Genomic DNA, 14,622 nt, shown 5'->3' on the forward strand with positions numbered 1-14,622 from the left:
CCGCAGCCGTCGCAGGATCAGGACAACGCAGGAAGCCGGGAACGAGTGGATTTCTCACCGCTGGAGTTTTTTTTTTATAAAATGACTTTATTCAATGGTGTGTGTGTGTGTGTGTTTTTTTGCAATACTTTACACTTCCTTCGTGAAATGGTAGGGGTACAGTGTACCCCATTACCATTTCACACAGGGGGGGGGGTCAGGATCTGGGGATCCCCTTTGTTAAAGGGGTCTTCCAGATTCTGATAAACCTCCCGCCCGCATACCCCCACAACCACCGGGCAAGGGTTGTGGGGATGAGACCCTTGTCCCCATCAACATGGGGACCTCCTCCCCATGTTGAGAGCATGTGGCCTGGTGCGGTTCAGGAGAGAGGGGGGCCAAACTCTGCCCCCCCTCTTTTCTGCGGCCGGCCAGGTCAACGTGCTCGGATAACGGGTCTGGTTATGGATATTTAGGGGGAACCGCACGTCATTTTTTTTTAATTGACGGCGGGGTTCCCCTTAATATCCATACCAGACCTAAAGGGTCTGGTTATTGAATTTGCGGGGACCTCCGCGCATTTTTTTTTCCCCGAACTCCGATCCCGGACTTTTTTCAATTATTTGGGTTCGGGTCCAGGTTCGGGAAAAACCCAAAGTCCGTACCGAACCCGAACTTTACAGTTCGGGTTCGCTCAACGGTAGTTATAATCACTGTTTTCTCCCAGAGGGGGTGGCTTCCCACGCCCTCCCTTCGGGAGAAGACATTTGCTTTGCAGGAGGGACTCCCGCATCAACACTGTGTTGATGGGGAAATCAAGCAAAATTTATTTCCTGTAACCTTTGGTTGCAGAAAAGAAATGCAGTCTGTGTATGGCCGGTCTTAGATGGATGGATGCCAAGAGTAAAATCTATAAGGCAGAATAAAGCAAACAGGGGTACTGTATATCTAAAGGTTGGGCTGGTCTTGTACTTTTCAGTAAGTGCAGGGTTCAGGAGGACTGACAGAAGACATACCTCATAAAATGTCACGATTCAGAGATCATGAAAATGTAGGACATTTGCAATCCAGGTTCTTTTCTAACTACAGTAAGCGGTCAAGTTAAAATGACTAGATGAAAGTTGGTGCTGGATCCTTGGGGGTCAATCTAAAAATCAGCCTCTCTCAACCCTTTTACTTCAGAAGAACCCTGGAAATAATTTTTAGGTCTTAGTGAGCCCTTCTAAGAAAAAAGTCTATCAGTGTCACGATCCAGGATAAATCTGAGGAGACTCCAAATTTATCCAAATAACAGGTTCAGAGCCAACTCTGAACTTCCCCTAAATTCAGAATCGCACTGGCTCTGAAAATAGCCAGGCGCTACATAATGGATAAAACAGCAATATAAAATTATTATACAACAAAAAAGGTATGGTACCAGCAACTTTATCTAAGCCCTTAGTAACAAATTCTAATTTTATTAATGCTCCCTTAATAAACTGAGACTAGAGACAAACTATTGTCATGGAATTTTCAGTTATAATTTAAAAGTTACATATTACCGGCAATGTCGTTTTTTACATGGACCTTCACATTTTATGCCTATTGTCCCATATCTTCAAAAACATATTTTAAATCCAATTCTTTCCATTCTCCCTCTAGTGGTCATATTTATATCAAGGAATGTGAGGAGCATCCCTGCTGAAGAACCTCTGAGGCCCCGTACACACGACCGAGTTTCTCGGCAGAATTCAGCCAGAAACTTGGTTCAGAGCTGAATTCTGCCGAGAAACCCGGCCGTGTGTACACTTTCGGCCGAGGAAGCCGACGAGGATCTCGGCGAGGAAATAGAGAACATGTTCTCTATTTCCTCGTTGTTCTATGGGAGAACTCGGCCCGCCGAGCTCCTCGGCGGCTCCAGGACTGAACACGCCGAGGAACTCGATGTGTTTGGCACGTCGAGTTCCTCGGCCGTGTGTACGGGGCCTGAGAAATAATTCCACCAACTTGACATGGCTCCCACCATCTGGCACCCAACACATTTCAAAGGTTAAACCACCTTCATTACCTGGTAATTTATTATACATCTTCCCTTTAGTATACATGATATAAATCAGACATTTTCGGCCAGGGTTCCATGGAACTCTAAGGTTCCTCCAGAAGTAATGGAACCATCAGTCCCTTCCCTCACGCCAGGGTACTAGGTGTAATCCTAGACTCTGACTTGTCAAAAGTTTGTATAATTCACCTCCGTAACATCTCTAAAATTCACCCCTTTTTAACAAATGAAACCACCAAGCTCCTCATTCACTCCTTTGTTATCTCTCGCCTTGACATTTGCAACTCCCTTCTCATTGGCCTGCCTCTCCAGTCTTTCATGAATGCTGCTGCCAGACTTATCCACCTTACCAACCGCTCAGTGTCTGCCAACCCTCTCCTCCAATCCCTACACTGGCTCCCAATCACCCAGCAAATTGAATTTAAAATACTAACCACAACTTACAAAGCCACAACTCTGCCCTGAGCTACATCACCAATCTGGTCTCCAAATATCACCCAAACCATCATCTCCGCTCTTCTCAATACCTCCTACTCTCAAGCTTTATCGTCTTCAGGATTTCTCCAGAGCCTTTCCCATCCTCTGGAACTCGCTACCTTAACCTGTCCGGCTATCCCCTACTCTTGCTACCTTCAGGTCGGGTTCACACCTATGCGAATTGAATGCGCGTTACCCCGCATTCAACTCCCATAGCAGGAGAATGTGACTGGCTCTCTATGGAGCCGGTTCACATATCTCCGCAGCGGGTCCGTTGCGGTGTGCCGTAAAAACGCACGCTTTTTTGGTGCTTTTCAGGTTCGATTTCAGCCCAAAATTTAGGCCGAAATCACACCCGAACCGGTGAACCAGCATGCACCGGACCCCTGCTGTGAGCCACATACGGCGGGTATGTGAACCCGGCCTCAGGTGAGAAAACATCACTTCAGGGAAGCCCATCACGTCTCCAACTAATCGTTTACCACTTCCATCAGCTCATTCCCTACAGGTACAACCTTTTGTACCACCTGCCCCATCCTATTAGATTGTAAGCTCTTCTGAGCAGGGCCCTCATAATCCTCTTGTATTTTATTGTATTATAACTGTATTGTCTCCCTTTTATATTGTAAAGCGAAGCGCAAACTCTTGACGTTAAAATAGGTAAAAAGTGTTTTAATAATAATAATAATGAACATTTAAAGCAGTAATTCAGAAAATAATCTACCATATTTATCGGCGTATACCGCGCACTTTTTTGCCCTGAAAATCAGGGCAAAATCGTGGGTGCGCGATATACGCCGATACCCGCTTTCCCACACCGAGTTTGAATACTGTGCCGGCATATACCGAGCGCAGTACACTCGTGTATAGTCGGGCAGTCTCTGCTCCTCCCGCGCTCACGTCCTGGACGTACAGGACGTGAGCGCAACAGTAGCCGAGCCTGCCCGAGTGTACTGCGCTCGGTATACGCCGGCACAGTATTAAAACTCGGCGCGGGAAACTAGCGAGGACGCCGCAGAAGGACACCGGACCCGACGAAGAGGACACCCGAAGCCGCAGACTGACGCCGTACCCGACGAGGCCGCCGCGCAAGACACCAAAACTGTAAGTACAAAATCCTTTTTTCCACAGGAATTTTGGGCCAACTTCAGGGGTGCGGGCTATACGCGGGAGCGCGCTATACCCCAATAAATACGGTATTCATTGCAAGAATATTCATCAACTTTACAGCATCCAAATTTGATCTATTTTAAAAAGTAAAAAAGCGGCTACATGTAGCATTCACCAGATTTACAAAGCCGAGATTGTTAAAAGATTGCCTGTAGCTGAATGTTATAAAAATCAATTTTTATTTTGTTTTAGATAGACCGGGGAAGGTTTAGAGCAGGGATAAGCAACCTCGGCCCTCCAGCTGTGGTGAAACTACAAATCCCATCATGCCTCTGCGAGGCATGCCTGTGATTGTCAGGGTCTTCCAATGTCTCGTGGGACTTGTAGTTTCACCACAGCTGGGGGGCCGAGGTTGCCTACACCGGTATTAGAGCCTGAAAAGGTTTTTAATTGCTGTTCATGTTCCTTTTAGGGGGATATTTCGCTACTTCCTGTCAGGACAGGAAGTGATGGAAAGTCTCTCCAGCGGGGAAACAGAATTTTTTTTTTTTTTAGCACACTGAGGAAGGGTTAGTATGTTTAATTGTGTGCCTTTCTGTTGCAGGAATGGCAACATCCTTAATTTTCTGTATAGGTGTTAGAGAGACAGGGCAGTGCATCATGATGGATCAACAAGAAAGACAGCTGGCCCCGCACAGAGCTGCATCGAGGGGTACACACTACGGGCCAGATCCACGCACCTTGGCGCATCTATACGTCCGGCGTAGCGCATCTCATATACACTGCGCCGCCGTAACTTACAGCGTATTTTCCATATCCACAAAGAATTTGCGCCGTAAGTTACGGCGGCGTAGTGTAACTGTGTCAGCGTAAGGGCGCACAATTCAAGTGGATGAGATGGGGGCGTGTTTTATGGTAATTCCTATTGACCCCACGTAATTGACTTTTTTTTTTTTTAACAGCGCATGCGCTGTCCGTGGGGGTATCCCAGTGCGCATGCTCCAAATTAACCCGCAACAAGCCGATGCTTTCGACGTGAACGTAATTCTACGCAAAGCCTTATTCGCGAACGTTTTACGCAAACAACGGAAAATGTGATGCTGGCCCGACGTCCATCCTTAACATTGGCTATGCCTCATATAGCAGGGGTAACTTTACGCCGGAAAAAGCCTTACGGAAACGACGTAAAAAAAATGCGCCGGCCGGACGTACGTTTGTGGATTGGCGTACCTAGCCAATTTGCATACTCAACGCGGAAATCGACGGAAGCGCCACCTAGCGGCCAGCATAAATATGCATCTTAGATCCGACGGCATACTAAGACGTACACCAGTCGAATCTAGCCCAGCTTCAGGCGTATCTTGTTTTGTGGATACAAAACAAAGATACGCCGGAGCAACCTAGAAGTTACGCGGCGTATCAATAGATACGCCAGTGTAACTGCTTCGTGGATCTGGCCCTACATGTGCATTTTCTATTGCTGCCCTGGAGCCTCCTATGATGCATGATACGAGTGTCTCAGGCAGCTGGCAGCTGCAGGAGCTTGGAGCCTAGGCAAGAAATCTGGAAGTGAGGGACGCTATGAAGAATTTTTTTTTTTTGCAATTCTATGAAAGGAGGACATAAGAATTCATATCAGGGAAAGGGAAAGTGGGGAGTGAAGATCTACACCCCCTTTCCTTTCGCCAGGGGTAACCAAAAAACGACAGAAGAAAAGGCAATGATGTGGCCAGGTCATGTGACCCACCCACTGCTTCTCCGTTTGTGTCAACGTGGCGAGTCCATGGCTGCTATTAGTGCACTGGAATTATAGATAGCTTTTAAGAAGGTATCGATCAATAGCTACATTAACTTTCAATTAGGGAACTTGGAGTTTATGGCTTTGTATGTTGGATGAATAAATGATACATCACACATTTCTACAAGCCAGACGTAAAAAGCTCCTTCAGCATAAACACAAACATGGTTTATGGGTCTTGCTAGAAGACCTGCTTATTTATTAAAGACAAAAAACGTATTCCTTTTACTGTCAAGATCTATTTCATGTTTTTATATCTTTGTTACCAGAACATTGTACAAATGTTAAAATTGAAGCGATGGCAAGAAATGATTCTATATGTCGAAAATCTCCCCTGCAAAGAGTGAAGTTCCATATATATCATTGAGATGTGACTTAGAACATCACCCACTGTGATCAACATATGCGCGCCCCCACATACACTTACCAAAAGTATAGGGATGCCTGCCTTTACACACACACACACACACATGAACTTTAATGGCATCCCTGTCTTAGTCCGTAGGGTTCAATATTGAGTCGGCCCACCCTTTGCGGCTATAACATCTTCTAAACTGTGTGGACAGCCTTCCCAGAAGAGTTGGAGTGTCTATGGGAATGTTTGACCATTATTCCAGAAGCGCATTTGTGAGGTCAGACATTGATGTTTGACAAGAAGGTCTGGCTCACAGTCTCTGCTCCAATTCTCTCCTAAGGTGATCTTTCGGGTTGATATCAGGACTCTACCTCCATCCTCCACCCAAAACTCGCTCATCCATGTCTTATGGACCTTGTTTTGTGCACTGGTCCAAATCATTTGGTGGAGGGGGGATTATGGTGTGGGGTTGGACTTGGTCCCTTAGTTCCAGTGACCAACTCTTATAGCGTCAGACATTTTGGGGATGGCCCCTTCCTGTTCCAACATGACTGCGCACCAGTGCCCGCACGGAGTCCTGACCTCAACCCAATAGAACACCTTTGGGCTGAATTAGAGAGGAGACTGAGCCAGACCTCCTCACCCACATCAGTGCTTGACCTCACAAAATGCACTTCTTGTGGACAGCCTTCCCAGAGAGTTGAAGCTGTTATAGCTGCAAAGGGTGGGCCAACTCAATATTGAACCCTACGGAGTAAGACTGGGATGCCATTAAAGTTCATGTGCGTGAAAAGGCAGGCTTCCCAATAATTTTGCTAAAATAGTGTGTGTTATATGTATGTATGCATCTATTATATATACACACACACACACACACACACACACACACACACACACACAGTACAGTACAGACCAAAAGTTTGGACACACCTTCTCATTCAAAGAGTTTTCTTTATTTTCATGACTATGAAAATTGTAGATTCACACTGAAGGCATCAAAACTATGAATGAACACATGTGGAATTATACATAACAAAAAAGTAAATATATTTCATATTCTAGGTTCTTCAAAGTAGCCACCTTTTGCAGCAGACACATCTCTAGAACTGGTAAGAGGAGACTGTGTGAATCAGGCCTTCATGGTAGAATATCTGCTAGGAAACCACTGCTAAAGAAAGGCAACAAGCAGAAGAGACTTGTTTGGGCTAAAGAACACAAGGAATGGACATTAGACCAGTGGAAATCTGTGCTTTGGTCTGATGAGTCCAAACTTGAGATCTTTGGTTCCAACCCCCGTGTCTTTGTGCGACGCAGAAAAGGTGAACGGATGGACTCTACATGCCTGGTTCCCACCGTGAAGCATGGAGGAGGAGGTGTGATGGTGTGGGGTGCTTTGCTGGTGACACTGTTGGGGATTTAATCAAAATTGTGCCCTGGTTCACACTGGGTACGATTTGGAACGATTTGAGATGCGATTTGACATGTCAAATCGCATCTCAAATCGGCGGCAATTGTCGGCAATGGCACTGTCCTAATCAGTGCGACGCCGCATCTGCGATTTCAAAAAGTAGTTCTTGTACTACTTTTTGCGATTTCGGGCCGCGATTTACATTAAATTGCGGCCAAAATCGCGGCAAAACCGCAGCCTCAAAATCGCGGTAAAATCGCGCATTTTACCGCGATTTTGAATTCGCAGCAGTGTGAACCTAGGCTGAAGGCATACTGAACCAGCATGGCTACCACAGCATCTTGCAGCGGCATGCTATTCCATCCGGTTTGCGTTTAGTTGGACCATCATTTATTTTTCAACAGGACAATGACCCCAAACACACCTCCAGGCTGTGTAAGGGCTATTTGACCAAGAAGGAGAGTGATGGGGTGCTGCGCCAGGTCACTACCTCTTGAAGCTCATCAAGAGAATGCCAAGAGTGTGCCAAGCAGTAATCAAAGCAAAAGGTGGCTACTTTGAAGAACCTAGAATATGAAATATATTTTCAGTTGTTTCACACTTTTTTGTTATGTATAATTCCACGTATTAATTCATAGTTTTGATGCCTTCAGTGTGAATGTACAGTTTTCATAGTCATGAAAATAAAGAAAACTCTTTGAATGAGAAGGTGTGTCCAAACTTTTGGTCTGTACTAATTATATTATAATATATATATTACATACACACACACACAAAGCAGCAAGTACATTTCAGACTAAAAGAAGCCTCAGATAGAAGTTGTTGGTCAGACGTCAGTCACATACTAGTTCCAGCAAAGCAAGTCCCCTTTCACATGGGCGTCATCCGTTTTGCTAAGAAGAAAAAACGGATGACAACTGATATAATCTGCATCTGTTTTCATCAGTTTGGACATCTGTCTTCAGTTCAGTTTATATCAGTTTTTGCATCGGTCAATAGACAGCTGAAAAACGGGCAGACGGAAGGGCCATGTGAAAAGGGTCCAACTCACAGTAGAGGTGAACCGATTAATCATCACTGCTCTGGAACTGCTCTATGGCCTGGTCCTCAGAGAAAGAAGGCTTCCGTCAGAGGCTTCTCACTCATGCACTGTGCTCCAAGACTGTATCCCTTTAACTTTTTAGTAACAGCAATGCTGACATACAAAGTTCCTCTCAGAGGATCTGGGCCTTAGCGATGACCTTCTAAACATAGTTTAGTGAAGGAGTCACATCCTGCTCCCAGGAAATGTATTTATAGGAAGAGATATCCCACACAGCGCCAGGGAATTATCAGCCCCTTGACTTACAGTACTTCAATTATACTGTCAGAGGACACTTGTTTTCGGCTCTTGAATGGGTTGGGACAAGCTAAAAACATACATTTATATTATAAAATCATCTCATAATGATGGTCAGTACAATGCCAGGAGAAAAAGGAAACGCATTGGAGTGATGGCAGAAAGTTTTTTTTTTTTTTTAATCCAGAAACAGTGCAGTCGGCTTCAAAAAGAAGCACACAGAATGAACAGGGTGCATGAAACCCGATGCTGCTACAGCTCACACACACCACTGGCTGCGCTCTACTTTACTCACCATTGACTGCAATGTATTTCTATATAATCCACTTCAGCTCAGTAAATGTTTCACATTGTTAAAACCAGGGCTTTTTTTCCTCAGACAATAGGTGCAGGAACTCCCCCTTTCCGAGTCACCCCTTTTCTCCGCCCCCTACCCACCTCCCAGTACCGCCCCTTTTAGACAATATAGAACCAAGTATCATTTTGTGGTGCTAAGTAATTTATATGGAATTTGGTAATGATATCAAGAAAAGCAGTAAAATAGATCCCCTTCAGCCAGCAACAATAGATCCCCCTAACAACAATGGACCACCCACAACAAAATGTCCCCGCCAGCAACAATAGACTCACGGCAGCATCAACAGATCTCCATACAGCCAGCATTAATAGACTCTGGCTGCCATCAACAATAGACCCCTCCCCCAACAGTAGATCTCTTTCTGCAACAAATTGACCCCCCCCCCCAGCAACATAAGACCCCCCTAGAAACAATAGGTCCCCCACCAGCAACAATAGACCCCCCTGCAAAAATAGATCCACAGTAGTGAGCATCAATACCCTGCAGCACACCCCAGCATCCCTTGCTATTACATACAGTCAGTTCAGAAGGTGCCGGAACTGCGTTCCCCCGCTGAAAAAAAGCCCTGGTTAGAACTATGTAGGGTTTAGAACATCTACAGTCAATTCTGACTTTTTAGCCTTATGCCGCATACACACGATCGGATTTTCCGACGGAAAAGCCATGGATGGATTTTCCGACGGATTTCTGCTCAAGCTTGGCTTGCGTACACACGGTCACACAAAAGTTCCCTGAACTTTTGACCATCAAGAACGCGGTGACGTACAACACTACGATGAGCCGAGAAAATGAAGTTTAATGCTTCCGAGCATGCGTCGAAATTGCGACAGACGATCAAAATTTCAGATTGGAATTTTTTCCATTGGAAAATTTGAGAACCAGCTCTCAAAATTTTTGTTGGTGGAAATTTCTACAGGAAAAGTCAGATGGAGCCTACACACTGTTGGAATTTCAGCTCACGGGGCATTGGAGTCAGGGGTCAGAGGTGAACTGAATGAGTGACGGATGCTGCGTGGTCAACTGCCTGACCTCACACCCGGTCTACAACTTCCTAAAAATTTATATATATATATATATATATATATATATATATATATATATATATATATATATATATATATATATATATATATATATATATATATATATATATATATATATATATATATATATATATTTTTTAATATTACATAATAGCAGCTCATGTCAAAAGAAAAAAAAAAAAAAAGGGAAAAAAAAGCAACCAAGTGCCCCCCCCCCCCTTGATATGGTGGCCATAACAATTCGGTAAGCTAAATAAATATTCAGGCATTCAAATGTAGAATCAGGTGGTTACCTCAATAGTGACCTCCAATCCTAGCTTGGTGAACATAGCCATCCTATGGCATAAAAGAACCGACAGTGGATGGCCGGCAAGGTGGAGCTTTCAAAAGACACAATTTTCCCTCTGATATGGTGGCCTTAATTTGTCTTTAATCTAAAATATTCATACCTAAACCTAGAGCTGCACAATTAAAAGGGGTTGTAAAAGTAAAAAATAAATAAAAATACCCAAATAGCTTCCTTTACCTCAGTGCAGTCCTCCTTCACTTACCTCATCCTTCCATTTTGCTTTTAAATGTCCTTATTTCTTCTGAGAAATCCTCACTTCCTGTTCTTCTGCCTGTAACTCCACACAGTAATGCAAGGCTTTCTCCCTGGTGTGGAGAAAGCCTCTTGAGGGGGGGAGGGGGCGAGCAGGAGCATCAGCACGCCCACTAGCACACAGCTCCTTTCTCTATCTGCAAAGTAGAGAGAGTGTCCTGACCCTCCTGCTCGCCCCTCCCCCCTCAAGAGGCTTTCTCCACACCAGGGAGAAAGCCTCGGTAATGTGAAAGATGTTACACCACGAGAATCGTCATCTTCAAAACAAAAAAATAAAAATAAAAATCAAAAAATTGTGATTCTCATTTTAGCCAGAATCGTGCAGCTCTACTTAAACCTAGTACATATGGGTCGAATGGCAATCGCCATTCGGCCCGTGTGTATGGCAGCTGGTCCAACAGAAGATGGCTTCTGTCGGACGAGCATGCTGGAAAACCAGCAGCCGACTGGCTTCTAATCAGCGCTCTCAGCCAATGGCTGAGAATGCTGACCAAAGTTTTCTGGCAGTGGGGCCGTCCCTCTGTCAAAACAAAAAAAACAGCAGAACATATTGCTTTACCAAGGTTGGAACGGAGCCGCTGGGTTGAACAAAAAAAAAAAAAAAATTGGTGTGTACCAGGCATTAGACATCCAAATGTAGAATCAGGTGCCCGAGGCCATTTAAATAAAAGCATGCCCAACCAGCCTCTAGTCAATGGAGACTTTGGGGTTGATTTACTAGAACTGGAGACTGCAACGTCTGGTGCAGATGTGCATGATAGCTTCTAACACCACCCTATTCAATTAAAGGAGTTGTAAAGGAAAAAAATATTTAGCCTAAAATGAATGTCTGCAAGGTAGACAGACAGAATAGTGTAATGATTCTGTTAACCACTTGACAACTGGGCACTTAAACCCACTTAATAACCAGACCAATTTTCAGCTTTCGGTGCTCTCACATTTTGAATGACAATAACTCAGTCATACAACACTGTAACCAAATGAAATTTTTGTCCTTTTTTTCCCCCACAAATAGCGCTTTCTTTTGGTGGTATTTGATCACCTCTGCGGTTTTTATTTTTTTCGCTATAAATGAAAAAAGAACGAAAATTTTGTAAAAAAATTTTTTTTTTTTCATTTCTATTATAAAATTTTGCAAAAAATGAATTTTTCTTCATAAATTTGGCCTAAAATGTATACTGCTACATATCTTTGGTTAAAAAAAAAAAAATATTTGGATATTATTTAGTCTGGGTGAAAGTTATAAGGTCTACAAGCTATGGTACCAATTACTGAAAATGTATCAATTTGATCACATCTGAAGTACTGACGGCCTCTCTCATTTCTTGAGACCCTAACATGCCAGAAAAGTACAAATACCCCCTAAATGACCCCTTTTTGGAAAGAAGACATTCCAAGGTATTTAGAAAGAGGCATGGTGAGTTTTTTGAAGATGTCATTTTTTCCCACAATTCTTTGCAAAATCAAGGTTTTTTTTATTTTTATTCTTTTTCCACAAAAGTTTCATATTAGCAGGTTATTTCCCACACACAGCATATGCATACCACAAATTACACCCCCAAACACATTCTGCTATTCCTCCCGAGTATGGCGATACCACATGTGTGAGACTTTTACACAGCGTGGCCACATACAGAGGCCCAACATGCAGGGAGCACCATCAGGCGTTCTGGAACACCCAGACCAATTCTGACATTTCTCTCCTACATGTAAAAATCATCATTTATTTGCTAGAAAATTACATAGAACCCCAAAACATTATATATGCTTTTTTAGCAAAGACCCTAGAGAATACAATGGCGGTCGTTGCAACTTTTTATCGCGCATGGTATTTGCACAGCAATTTTTTGGAACGCATTTTTTGGGAAAATAAAACAGTTTTGTGCTTTTTAAAAAAAAAAAACATTGAAGTTAGCCCAATGTTTTTGCATAATATGAAAGATGAAGTTACGCCGAGTAAATAGATACCCAACATGTCACCCTTCAATATTGCACACGCTTGTGGAATGGCGCCAAACTTCGCTACTTAAAAATCCCCATAGGTGACGTTTTAAATGTTTTTACTGGTTACATGTTTTTAGTTACAGAGGAGGTCTGGGGCCAAAATGATTGCTCTCGCTCCAACGTTCGCAGCGATACCCCACATGTGTGGTTTGAACACCGTTTTCATATGTGGGCGGGACTTACGTACACATTCGCTTCTGTATACGAGCACGCGGGAACAGGGGCGCTTTAAATATTTATTTTTTATTTTTATTGTTCATTTTACTTTATTTATTTTAGTTTGACACGTTTTTCCCCAAAAATAAATGTTTTGATCACTTTTATGTAAACATCCCTTGTAATAGGAATATAGCATGACAGGTCCTCTTTACAGTGAGATATGGGGTCAATAAGACCCCACATCTCACCTCTAGGCTGGGAAGCCTGAAAAAAACAACAAAAAAAAAAAAAAAAACGATCCTGGCTTTGATTGCAGCGGTGAGTCAGAAGAAGCACCGGAGGGCGAAGGGAGTGGGGACGTCCCCTTTTGCCTCCCGTAAGAACGATCAAGAGGCGGAACAGCCGCCATGATCGTTCTTATGGTGTAGAGCAGTGGTTCTCAACCGTTCTAGTGCCGTGACCCCTTGATAAAATTTCCCAAGTTGTGGGGACCCCTAGCAGTAAAAAAATTTCGTAGCGTGGGTTGTCAGCACCCAAGGCAAAACAAATAATTTGCCCCCCTAACCCTTACATTTGTGAAGTATTAAAACCCCTTATGGTACATTTTAGTATGTACCACTCTTTCTCCTTTTTTTCCCCTTTTATCTCTCTATACTAATTTCTTCTCTTTTTTTTCCCCCATCCCTCAATCTAGCTGTCTTTCTTGCTCTCTCAATCTTTCTCTCCCTCTCCCTTTATTTGTTGTTCCCCTTTCTTTTCCTTTCCATGTATTCTCTAATTTTATTCCTTCCCTTACTCCTTGGGGGTGGGGAGTTGGGATGAGTGGCAGTGGGGGTGGGAGAGTTGGGATGTTGTGAACTGAATGGGTGGCTCCAAAGAGGCTGAGTGGGCGGCTGGGCGCTCCAGGGACAGCCCTGTTGGGTGGCTGCAAAAGAGGTGCGAGCTTCAGGAACAGCCCAGGATTTGGTGACCCCTGACAAATCATCATTTGACCCCCGAGGGGGTCCCGACCCCCGGGTTGAGAACCACTGGTGTAGAGAATCGCTGGCTGAAAAATATGATATCTGAATGATGCCTGTAGCTGCAGGCATCATTTAGATATCCCTGCACAAAGTCGTCATATGACGTGGGCGGGAAGTGGTTAAAACACATTTTTTTCCCCAGAGTATTTTCTGGGTATTGCAGAGTATTGGCCGGGGTATTGCAAAGTATTGGCCGGGGTATTGCAGAGTATGGTGCGGGGGTATTGCAGAGTATGGTGCGGGGGTATTGCAGAGTATGGTGCGGGGGTATTGCAGAGTATGGTGCGGGGGTATTGCAGAGTATGGTGCGGGGGTATTGCAGAGTATTGGTGCGGGGGTATTGCAGAGTATTGGTGCGGGGGTATTGCAGAGTATGGTGCGGGGGTATTGCAGAGTATGGTGCGGGGGTATTGCAGAGTATTGTGCGGGGGGTATTGCAGAGTATTGCGCGGGGGGTATTGCAGAGTATTGCGCGGGGGGTATTGCAGAGTATTGCGCGGGGGGTATTGCAGAGTATTGCGCGGGGGGTATTGCAGAGTATTGCGCGGGGGGTATTGCAGAGTATTGCGCGGGGGTTTTGCAGAGTATTGCGCGGGGGTTTTGCAGAGTATTGCGCGGGGGTTTTGCAGATTATTGCGCAGGGGGTTTTGCAGATTATTGCGCAGGGGGTATTGCAGATTATTGCGCAGGGGGTATTGCAGAGTAATTGCGCAGGGAAGGCAGAGCATTGCAGAGTATTGCGCAGGGAAGGCAGAGTATTGCAGGGGTTAATGCAGAGTATTGCACAGGGAAGGAAGAGTATTGCAGGGGGTTAATGCAGAGTATTGCACAGGGAAGGAAGAGTATCTCAGGGGGTTAATGCAGAGTATTGCACAGGGAAGGAAGAGTATTGCAGGGGTTAATGCAGGGATGGCTGAGCAGGGATGGATGG

General features: G+C 44.4%; 1 protein-coding gene across 3 annotated transcripts in view; it reads right to left on the reverse strand.

Moving 5' to 3' along the window:
• CDK14 (cyclin dependent kinase 14) overlaps positions 1-14,622 on the reverse strand; it is a 601,685-nt gene that overhangs the window by 548,816 nt on the left and 38,247 nt on the right. The window lies entirely within an intron of this gene.

This window comes from Rana temporaria, chromosome 5, assembly GCF_905171775.1.
Source record: "Rana temporaria chromosome 5, aRanTem1.1, whole genome shotgun sequence".
NCBI classification, from domain to species: domain Eukaryota; kingdom Metazoa; phylum Chordata; class Amphibia; order Anura; family Ranidae; genus Rana; species Rana temporaria.